A 12,428-nucleotide genomic window follows, 5' to 3' on the forward strand; every position below is an offset into this window, starting at 1 on the left:
TATATATATATATATATATATATATATATATATATATATATATATATATATATATATATATATATATGTGTGTGTGTGTGTGTGTGTAAGATGAAAGTAACTATGCACTCACATTAGTAGCGTGATTAGATAGAATCTAACTAGAAATGGTTAGCGGTTCGTGATCGTCGAGCTCGGGAACAAACGAGAGAGAGGTAAGAATTTTAGGTGTAAGAAGAGCAAGGGTCGAACTTCCTATTTATAGGGTGTTATGGGCAAGTTCACGTCGTGGACTTGATGTTCACGTCGTGGCGCATGGCTGAGTCACTTTGTAGGCTTGTCATCTGCATTATAGCTTTGAAAGGTGTCCAGATGACATTTCCACGTTGTGAAATTGATAGGTTCACGACGTAAAGTTCCATGACTCATCTAGTAGCCTTAGCACGTGTTTTCTAGCCTCGATTAGTGTCTTTAACTAATTTCATGTTGTTGACTTAATGTTCACGTCGTGGACTTGAGGCGGCTAGGGTTTCTGACACGTGTCATGCCCTTAGACTGTTACATCTTCAGAAGGTCATAACTTTTGCATACGAACTCTGTTTTTGACGTTCTTTATATACACGCATAGGTGGAGATGTACTCTACAACTTTCTTTTAGATCACTAAGGCTAAAAAGTAATTTTTCGTAAAATCACTTTTTATGATTCCCGGTGTCGTGTCGGTTTTGTTGCGAAACATTGACAGGTCATAACTTCTTCGTTATAACTCAGATTTCAGCATTCTTTATATCTCCGGAATCCTTGTCCCGACCACTACAACTTTCTTCATAGATCTTAGGTCTATCTATTATTTTATTTTTAACGCTTATTTTTTATTCTTAACTTATTATATCTTATAAATAAGTATAATGCACATAAAATCACATAATTCACATAATATTCAAATAATTCCTCTTTATTACTTCAAAGTAGGTTATAATTGTTGACCCTAAATATTATACCATTATACTAATGCTTAGCCTAGAAACACAGGTGTTACAATTCTCTCATCCTTAGGATGATTCCGTCCCGGAATCATGCATCAGCAAACAGATGTGGATAACGACTCATCATGTCATTCTCTGTTTCCCATGTGAGGTTCGGCCCATTCGTATGTTTCCATTGCACAAGCACTAAGTTGACCATTTTGCGTCGCAACTTCTTAGTCTTACGGTCAACAATCACCTCAGACTCTTCGATTAGCCTCTTATTTTCATCCATCCTTAACTCCGAAAGTGGAATTATGTCGGGAACTTCTCCTATGAATTTCCTTAAATAACACACATGGAAATTGTTATGAATACCATTTAGTTCTTCTGGCCGTTCTAGCCTGTAAGCTTGGTTCCCAATCCTCTGAAGAAATTTGAATGGTCCAATAAACCTTAGACTCAATTTTCCTCTCTTTCCAAATCTTATAAGTCCCTTCCACGGTGAGACTTTAAACAAAACCGGATCTCCAACTTCGAATGTCACCGATCGTCGCTGTTTGTCAGCATAACTCTTTTGATGATCCTGAGTTGCTAACATCCTTTCTCTAATCACTTTCAAGTTTTTAGCAATCTGATGGACTATCTTAGGGCCCATAAACTGCTTTTCTCCTGCCTTAATCCAACAAGACAGCGTATGACACTTCTGTCCATACAAAGTTTGATAAGGTGTCATCTTGATGCTCGAATGGTAACCATTGTTGTAGGAAAACTCTACCAGGGGTAAATGCTCATCCCAGTTACTTTGGAATTCTATGGTACATGCTCTCAGCATATCTTTTAGTGCTTGAATCGTTCTTTCACTTTAACCATCAGTATGTGGATGGTAAGTTGTACTTAAACACAACTTTGTACCCAATTCCTACTGTAGACTCCTCCAAAACCTCGATATGAAACAACTATCACGATCTGATACAATTGTCAATGGTACACCGTGAAGTCTTATTACATCCTTAACGTAAGCATTTGCAAGCTTATCTAAAGACCATCTCTTATTGGTTGCTATGAAGTGTGCACTCTTTGTGAAACGATCCACGACTACCCAAATCATGTCATGATCGTTCTTCGTCCTGGGCAGTTTAGTCACAAAATCCATGGTGATGTCTTCCCATTTACCCGTGGGTATAGGTAAAGGTTCTAAACTCTCATACGGTTTTTGATGTTGTGCTTTAACTCTCGCATATGTTTCACAATCGGCCACATACTTCACAACATCGATCTCAGCATATCTTTTAGTGTTTGAATCGTTCTTTCACTTTAACCATCAGTATGTGGATGGTAAGTTGTACTTAAACACAACTTTGTACCCAATTCCTACTGTAGACTCCTCCAAAACCTCGATATGAAACAACTATCACGATCTGATACAATTGTCAATGGTACACCGTGAAGTCTTATTACATCCTTAACGTAAGGGGGCATGTCATTGCTTACGCTTCGAGGCAGCTCAAGCCTCACGAGGCGAACTACCCGACGCACGATTTGGAGTTGGGGGCGGTGGTATTTGCCCTCAAGATTTGGCGACATTACCTCTATGGGGTTCGGTGTACCATCTACACGGACCACAAGAGCTTGAGGTACCTCATGGATCAGCCGAATCTGAACATGAGGCAGCGTCGGTGGTTGGATGTGGTGAAGGATTATGATTGCGAGATCCTTTACCATCTGGGGAAGGCCAATGTGGTGGCCGATGCTCTTAGCCGCAAGGCGGCGCCGATCAGGGACGTTTGCATGCGGATGACCGTGGTGACTCCCCTGTTGGAGCAGATTCGGGAGGCTCAACGGGAGGCTATCAAGGAGGAGCATCGGAAGAGCGAGCATGTAGTAGGTCAGGTTTCCTCCTTCGATTATGATAGCCGAGGGTTATTGACACTACACCATAGGGTGTGGGTGCCGTATCGCGGAGGCGTGCGCCAGATTTTGATGGAGGAGGCGCACAAGTCCCGATTCTCTATTCATCCCGGGGCGACGAAGATGTATAGGGATCTTCGTCTGGACTATTGGTGGCCCTGCATGAAGCGGGATGTGGCATGGTATGTTGAGCGATGTTTGACCTGCAGGAAGGTCAAGGCCGAACATCAGAGACCGCATGGCAAGATGCAGCCGTTGGATATTCCACTGTGGAAATGGGAAGATATCACGATGGATTTTATCACGAAGCTTCCCAGGACCGCACGTGGAGTGGATTCGATTTGGGTCATCGTGGATAGATTGACCAAGAGTGCTCACTTTATTCCGATTCAGGAGAGCATATCGGCCGAGAAATTGGCTGACATCTATATCAGAGAGATTGTGGCACGGCATGGGGTGTCGGTATCGGTGATCTCGGACAGGGATGTGCGTTTTACTTCCAGGTTTTGGAAGAGATTCCATGACGAGTTAGGCACTCGTCTGCATTTTAGCACTGCCTTTCACCCGCAGACGGATGGGCAGAGCGAGCGGACCATCCAGACTCTGGAGGATATGCTGCGGGCGTGTGTGCTAGATTTCGGTGGTAGTTGGGATACCTATCTTCCCCTGGCCGAGTTCTCCTACAACAACAGCTATCACGCGAGTATCGACCGCCCTCCCTTCGATATGTTGTACGGACGGAGGTGTAGGACCCCGATATGCTGGGGTGAGGTTGGCCAGAGAGTCATGGGAAGCACCGAAGTGGTGCTCAAGACGACTGAGAGGATCCAACAGGTCCGGAGCAGGCTTCAGACTGCTCAGAGTCGGCAGAAAAGTTATGCCGACAAGCGTCGATCCGATTTAGAGTTCCAGGTCGGGGATATGGTCCTCCTGAAGGTGTCGCCGTGGAAAGGCGTCATCCGATTCAGGAAGCGGGGCAAGTTGGGCCCGCGATTTATCGGACCGTTCAGGGTCTTAGCCCGGGTGGGCAAGGTAGCATATAGGCTGGATCTGCCAGCCGAGCTTAGCCAGATCCACAGCACTTTCCATGTTTCGCAGTTGCGAAAGTGCCTCGTGGACGATTCTGCAGTAGTTCCTTTGGAGGATATTTAGGTTGATGACAGCCTGAACTACATTGAGCGCCCAGTCGCAATCCTCGACAGGAAGTCGAAGGATTTGAGGAACAAGAGGGTGGAGCTGGTGAAGGTGCAATGGCAGCACCGCAAGGGTTCGGAGTGGACTTGGGAGCCGGTTGATGAGATGATGGAGCATTATCCCGAGCTGTTTCAGGATCGAGCAGCAGACTTCGAGGACGAAGTCTAAAATAAGTGGGGGAGATTTGTAGCACCCGGTTCCTGGTACGTAAATGTTATTTGAGTATTTCCTTTCTTTTAGCCTTGGAATCGGCGAGTCATAGGTCCGACTCGCCGAGTGGATGCGGGACCCGGGACACATTTAAGTTGCTGACTCGGCGAGTCCATATCCTGGACTCGGCGAGTCACAGCTGTTGGATGAAACCCTAAGTTTCAGGGGTTTGCACCCTATTTAAGCAGCTTATCTGCCCCAGGCCAGCCCCCATTCTCTCCCCAGAGCTCCCCAACCCTCGTTTGTGCTTGTTCTTTGAAGATTGAAGTTTTGTTGTGTACTTTTGAAGGCTTTGAAGGAAGGAAGGAAGTAGATCCAGAAGATAGGAAGCCATCCAAGCATTATTTGTGTCCTTCCTTTGAGGTATAACCCGTTTTCCCCTTGATTCTATGCTTAAAACTTCATTTGGGTCCTTCTTGGTCATTTCCCCAAGTTTGTATGTGCATTATATGTCGTAATAAGGCGTTTGGCCTTTGGATCTATGCAAGATTGAGCTCCAGGAGCTCAGATCTGTTAGCTTTTTGGCCCCATGTGGCTTGTTAGCCCTAGATCTACCCTTTTGAGACATTTTGAGCCCTATAATCCATATTGGTGGATATCCACACGTAAAGTTGGAAACTTTACGTGTGATTCGTGTCCTAGGAGTCCAGATCTATGAATGGCATGGACTGGAATCGAGCAAATCGGTATATTTTAGGAGTGCATGGCAGCGACTCGGCGAGTCGTTCATGTGACTCGGCGAGTCTGCTCGCGAGTCTTCGAGTTTGTCCCCTTTCCGTAGTGTCGAGTGAGCAGTGAGTCACAGGGTGTGACTCAGTGAGTCGGAAGCTTAACCCATCTATGGAGGTACTCGGCGAGTCAATGCCCTGACTCGGCGAGTTCAAGGCAATCTCCTTAGATCAAGAACAGACTCGACGAGTTGTTCATACAACTCGGCGAGTCTTAGCATGGGTGTTCTTCGGATGAAGATGGACTCGACGAGTTGTTCATACAACTCGGCGAGTAGGATGAAGGACTTGAGTATTGGTCTTGAAGGCGAACCCGTCGAGTTGTCGCCTAACTCGACGGGTAGGATCGGGATTCAGGGCAGTCGTTTGCGTAAGGACTCGGCGAGTCGGAAAGCCAACTCGGCGAGTCGAGGTCAACTGAAAGTTGACTCTGACTTTGACTTGGGGCAAGGTCAGGGGTAAAATGGTCATTTTACCCAAAGGTCAGTGAGCAGTGTTTGATTGAGTATATTGTGGGAATCGCAGCCGGAGGGTTTCCGGAGCAGCAGCAGCAGTAGTAGGTGATCAGTTCCCACGCAGACCAGCAGCTATTTCGAGGTGAGTTTCCTTCTCAGTAGGAACGGGTCTAGGGCACCAAGGCCGACCCGTGTAGACGAGATGCTAGTACTAGAGTGTGGGCCGAGCCCGTATCTCTGTTGTAGTTAAGTACGGTATATGTGTTAATATGATAGTATTGCTTATACTTGTTGTCTGCGTGATACTTGTATGTTATGGGTTAGTGGTTGAGTGTGGGCAGGGCCCGTATCTCGCCAAGGTCGGAGTGTGGGCTAGGCCCGTATCTCCCAGATAGCGAAGTGTGGGCAGGGCCCGTATCTTCACGAGTGTGGGCGAGGCCCGTATCTCCCGGCTAGCGAAGTGTGGGCAGGGCCCGTATCTTCCCGAGTGTGGGCAAGGCCCGTAACTCCTAGCTGAATAGTGGTTGTTACTTGTTGCATGGTATGTGGTATTATGGGGGAACTCACTAAGCTTTGTGCTTACAGTTTTCAGTTTTGGTTTCAGGTATCTCCTCAGCTAGGGGAAAGGAGCCGGCGCGGTAGCGGCACGTCACGCACACACTCTCCGGTTTCCGCATTTACGAGCTTTTCTGGGATTTGTACTTTGATATTTTAATTGAATGTATGAATTGGCTTTTAGACATGATTCACTGGTGTGATATTCTGATCAGACAATGTTTTAGCCTTTTATATTTTCTAAAAGTAATGTTCTTTTAAAACGAAATTTTTGGTCATGAAAATTGGGTCGTTACATGAGGCACTAAAGCTTTCAAGAGCCAAGATAACATTCTAACCCTAGTTTTCATATTGATTTCGAAAATTATATGCTAGTATTAGGGTTATTGCTTTGGAATTTCTATTTGCATGTATAACAAGAGAAAAACTTAGATCCAAAGCAATTAGGGTTGCATGAACACATAGGAATGTTGTTATGCTCAAAACCCAACAGTGGTATCAGAGCTTAGGGTGTTTTTATGTTATATTTGATGCAATAATGATCTGTCCAAATCGATTGCAAAACAGAAATCGTTTTCTGTTTAGCAAACTCGATGAGTTCTATGATGAACTTGACGAGTTCATGCCCTGACTCGGTGAGTTGGCTCATTTGTTAGCTGATTTCTCGAAATTTTGGTCTATTTTGGATTAGGATAATTACCATAATTCATTTTTATCACCATAAATTAAATTTACTTAATGGTAATCTGATTTCCTTATCAAAATAGATGGATTTGGTCAAATTTTAAGATAATGACAATATTATGTGATTAATTTATTTATTTAAAATTTGATCTAGTAATTTCTGAACACTTTCAAATTATATCCTTTAAGTTTTGGAATTTAAAATTTAATTAAAAGATTAATTTTGAAATATTAAATTCTAAAACCCTAGTATTTAAAATTCTAAAATACACCTTTATACTATTATAATATTAAAAGCTTAATTTATATATATGTATAAGATGAGTCAGTCTTACCGTTAGTAGATCTCATTCACGAAGCCGATCTATAAGGGGGTATAAGGAAACTGTCTATAAAATGACGGTTGAATGGGTGTCCACTCTCACCCATTGCTTCCTTGATTTGTGGAGGGTCGTTAGCCGAACGGGTAGGATAGGACATTAATTCTCTCATTAAAAAGTATAATGATAAATATAAAGTAACTAAATGTTTTTATAAATTCCCAATCTTATTTACTTTAGGAAAATGTGAATTTGATGTTAATCCATGAAATTGCACATTGCTAACGTTAGCCCCTGTGTGAAGATCGAAAATACATAAAGACCAAAAACAAGCAAAGGTGAGCTCAGTCAAACCTTCTTTTGGAGCTTTTGTGGAGATGTATTGTAGGAAATCATCCCACAATATTTGCCCATAATTAACTGCATTGCCAGTGTATATACTCCAGATGATCTCCAAGAGCTTGATTCCCATATTTTTGGTCCCTTCACTCCTTCCTCAGAGACTCTTAATCACGAAATGGCACACGGATTGCTTGACATCTAGTAATTGATTCTTCTTGAATTCACCAACACCCTTGAGCTTCTTTTGGTACCCAATTTGATAAAGGGTAGTGAACACATCATTTGGGCTTGGGGAGTAAAACTTCGTTGATGGAAGAACCCTGAGATTGATTGCATTGAGAAAAAATTCTTTTGTTAACATCACCAGAGAATCATCTACAAGATTAAGATTAATTTCTTGTAGATTGGGGCTGGGTCGGAACGCCAAAAACGCACACTTGAACAACACAGACAAAGGAACAACCTCTATGAATGAATCAAAAGCACCAAATAGTGGATGAGAAGGGAGAAACTTGATCATGAGTTTGTCAGCTTCGTTGTAGGACAGATGATCTTCAAAGATTGCTTTGTAATTGCTTGAAGCGGTTGATGGTGTTTGATCCTAGATGGTGGATTTTGAACCGGTGGGACAGGCTGATCCGGATGCTTTTGATTGTTTCTTCGAGATACCGGACTTCACCATTGTTACAGAAAATATTCTAGAACTTGCAGAAAAGGGTTTTAGCAAGTGGATGAAGAAGATGAAGATCGTTGAGAGAGTTCAGATAGCGTGAAATCTATCTTGGGAAGAACTGGGGGTTTTATACCTCAAGATTTCAAAAGTTATTTAAATCACTTTAATTACAGCTGTTAAAGTTAAAAACCCTTTGGTTTTTACCATTATCAGTTGGAATTAAAATAAATCTGAAATAAATTATTTCCAGGAAAATAGGAACATTTAATGCTTTGCAGGACCATCATGACACGTCGGATAAATGTGGGGTGGGATGTGTAATTAAACGTTGTAAAATGGGGAAGTGGAGCATATTAGAAACCCACAAGCCGTGTGACATGACTGGTTGAGAAAAAGATTTCTTCTAAAGATTTTGTTTATGGAAAAATTATTTATTTGAATTTATCCTAAAATTGACCTGACTGAGGAAAGTCATTTAAAAAAGACTGAAATGTCATGTGCAACAAAATGGATGTTTTGAGGAATGTTTTTATTAAAGTCCAATAAATAGCACACAACACTTTCTAAGGTGTTTATGAAGTGATGACTACAGGCTTATTCAATTCAACTGTTGTAGAATGCTAAGTGACTGTGGTAGCAGTAGCTAAAAAAACACACTTGATCATGAAGGTTAGAAGTAAAATAAATAAAATACCCGAAGAATATATTGATCATATATGATTTCAGTATACAAAGTACATTGAAGAATAAATAAAAAGAATATATTATTCTATTGAGAAGAACCACAGTAAAGGAAGTGCTTCAAGAGTTTTGTTTTAGAAAAGAAAAGAAGCGGTTCATTCACCCCTAGAGACCTGAAGCAGTATGTGATACTTACTACTTAGTATTTCAAAAAGAACTACAGGTCTAGGTTCATCATTCCTAGCATTTCCAAAAATCCATTTAATTTTGTAGCATCGAGTGCCTTAGTAAAAACATCAGCTATTTCTTCGTGAGTGGGCACAAAAATGAGTTTGATGTTACCTTTGAGGATGTGGTCTTTGATGAAGTGGTATCGTAGTTCAATGTGCTTCATCTTCGAGTGATGAATACGATTATGAGAAATCACTATTGCACTCTTTGAAGAACAGTAGATGGGCACCCGCAACATCCTGTAAGCGTAGTCCATTAGTTAAGTCTTCATCCAAAGGACTTGTGAACAACAGTTGGCTGCGGCCACATTTTCCGTTTCTGCGGTAGACAAAGAAACACAGTTTTGTTTCCTTGAAGACCAACTAACTAATCTTCCTCCTAAGAACTGAAATTCAACCGAAGTACTTTTACGATCTAATTTTCACCCAACATGATCTGCATTTGTGAACGCTTGAAGATTGAAGTCATTGCCCATAGGGTACCAGAGGCCCATTGTTTTACTCCCCTTTAGATATCTGAAGATTTGCTTGACTGCGGTCAAGTGAGATACTTTTGGGTAAGCTTGGTACCTAGCACATAAACCCATTGCAAATACAATATCCGATCGACTGGCTATGAGGTACATCAATGACCTAATCATTCCTCGGTAGGTTTGTGGTCAACTCACTCTCCAGTTGGGTCAGCTGAGATCTTATATCCAAAGGCCATAGGAACCTTTGCTGAAGAACAATTATCCATCGAGAACTTTTTCAACAACTCAACGATATACTTCTCTTGATGAATGAATATCCCTTGAGGGACTTGTTGTGACATCCCCAAAATCTCGGCCAGAAAAGACCGATTTTCATTTATGCTTTTAAAATATTTTCAGAGTAAATCCTTTTGATTTGAAAGAGTTGCGGAATTTGTTCCCAAAAACAAAGCATGATAAAACAATGTCTACCAAAGCATTTCATAAAATAAATGTATTTTCATTATAATCAGAACTCGGGGTGTCATGTTCCGATACAGACCAATAAGCATAAACGAATACATTACAAGTCATATAACAAATATAAACATATGCAGACTTGTAAACAAAAAAACTTGATGGTTCATCCATCTTATGCCCTTCCGCCACTTCCTGTAATACAATTTAAAACTGAGTGGGTCAGGCTTGGGAGCCTGGTGAGCATATAGGGTTTTCAACCCACAATAAATATCATATTTAATTTTCACCAACCAACAATAACCCAATTACCCATTCCCGTTATTCTCACTTTAATGTCCCTAAAACAACTAACATAAGGGACCTAGTTTAAGAATATTTCATCGGGGCGACAACACATGCTTCGGGGGTACCTCAGCAATATAAGTCAAATAAGGCAACCATGAGGGGGATGGAGTACAGCGAATGAACACCCAAGTTCATTAACACCTACAGGTGGTGAACCTGCTAATGTTTCCACAAGACTGTCTAGAATAGCCAGTGGTCGTCATCTAAACTCCGCTAGATGACTCAATCAAACAACAACGAGGCCTCTCATCTGTTTATTACACACCAAATGTCTACCCATGTTCTACCCAACATATTAGTAGATAAAAATATACATTTGTATACATAGTTTAAAAACCTGTATAGCATGCTTTAATCAACACATATATCACATAACAGATGAGGCACACACACACATAACACATATCTCATAGAGAAATAATCAGATCTATAAGATAGAAGAGAGTGAATACACATTCACACCTAACACAACCAAATATATTCACATAGCACGTATTTTACATAAAATACTTCATATTATTGTATTTGGAAGAAGGTAACTACACACTCTCACTTATAAACAACAATACACTTAATACACTCGGACCAAACTTGTATTATTATCGTGTTTATGAAAGTTAGTATACACTCACTTGATCAGAAGATGATCCGACAGCACTACGGCTTATGGAAGTAGTAATCCTCCGCAGATCTGGAAGATCTTCACAAAAATCGAACTTTTCGCGGGCAGAGCTTCGACTCGGGAACCGCACTTCTCGGGATCTTCGGGATCTCGGGACTTGCCTCGGGGCTAGAGTATGATACCGGGGCTTCGGGATGGCTTCGGGGGTTTTCGCGCAGAGCTTCGACACAAAAACGAGAGGAAAATGGTAAAAATACCCGGAACCCTCGCATCCTATTTATAGGAGGCTGAAGCCTCGGAGTACGCGGGGCGTACTGCTCCGAAGTCGTAAGCGCATGCGTCATCCGAAGTGTCGACACTATTCTGAGTACGCGGTAGCGTACCCTCGTACGCAGGGCGTACTCCGGATCACACCGGTGACTCGTCTTCGGATAATACCTCCGAATTTATAATTAAATTTAAATACAAAATGATTAATAAACTTCGGAAATTCATAACTTCTTCATACGAACTCCGTTTTCGACGTTCTTTATATCCACGGAAAGGTGAGACCACGCTCTACAACTTTTGTTTAGACTCCGTCGGCTAATTTTGACTTTATTTTTATTAATTATTTTTAATAGGCCGGGACAGAAACTTTCGTTATAAATTTATAACTTCTTCGTTTGACGTCCGTTCTCGCCTAACTTTTTATCGCTTCGATACCAAAAATGAGATCTTCGATTCTCATTTAGATTGCTTCGGCTAAAAACCGCTCGATCTCAAATCGAGTATTTCAGGCTGCATACCGCTAAGCCGGAACTTCGATAAATCATAACTTCCTCATACGAAGTCAGATTTGGGCGTTCTATATATATTCGGAAACCTTGTTTCAACTACTACAACATTAACCAAAGATATTAAGTTTATTTACACTTAAATTTTTGACGCTTATTTTTATTCTTAATTAATCAAACCACATAATTAAGCAATTAAGCACAAAACACACAATACTCAAATAATACAATCTTATTATTTCAAAACGGGTTACAAAGGTTAACCTAGACCATTACATTGCTAAAAATGGCAAGCCTGGAAACACAGGCGTTACACTTGTTTAACTTGAAGTCCTAGAAAGAAATTGATCTCTCTATTCATTCTCATTTGAAACTTGCTTGTCATGAGCCTTGCAAAATCATCTACCATACCCTAGTTTGTTGATCCAAAAATGATATCATCCATATATATCTGAACAAGCATCAAGTGATTATCATTTTCCCTTCTAAATAATGTGGGATCAATCACTCCTATTTTGTATCCTGAGGTGACAAGAAACTCAGAGAGAATCTCATACCACGCTTTGGGTGCTTGCTTAAGACCGTATACTGCTTTCTCCAGCTTGTAGCAGTGATTTGGAAATTATAGACTTTCAAATTAATTCTTGACCAATACTAATTAAATATTATGATTTCTCAATTAATATATTATTCCTATACTATATTAATAAACCATTAAATAACTTCTTTCTCCAAAAAATCATTATGTCCAGTTGCTATGGTAAAGGCAACAAAAAGGACCATGCTACTATCGGGTCAAGTACATACCAATTATAGTTATGGGCTTA

The sequence above is a fragment of the Lactuca sativa genome, chromosome 5 (genome assembly GCF_002870075.4).
Source record: "Lactuca sativa cultivar Salinas chromosome 5, Lsat_Salinas_v11, whole genome shotgun sequence".
NCBI classification, from domain to species: domain Eukaryota; kingdom Viridiplantae; phylum Streptophyta; class Magnoliopsida; order Asterales; family Asteraceae; genus Lactuca; species Lactuca sativa.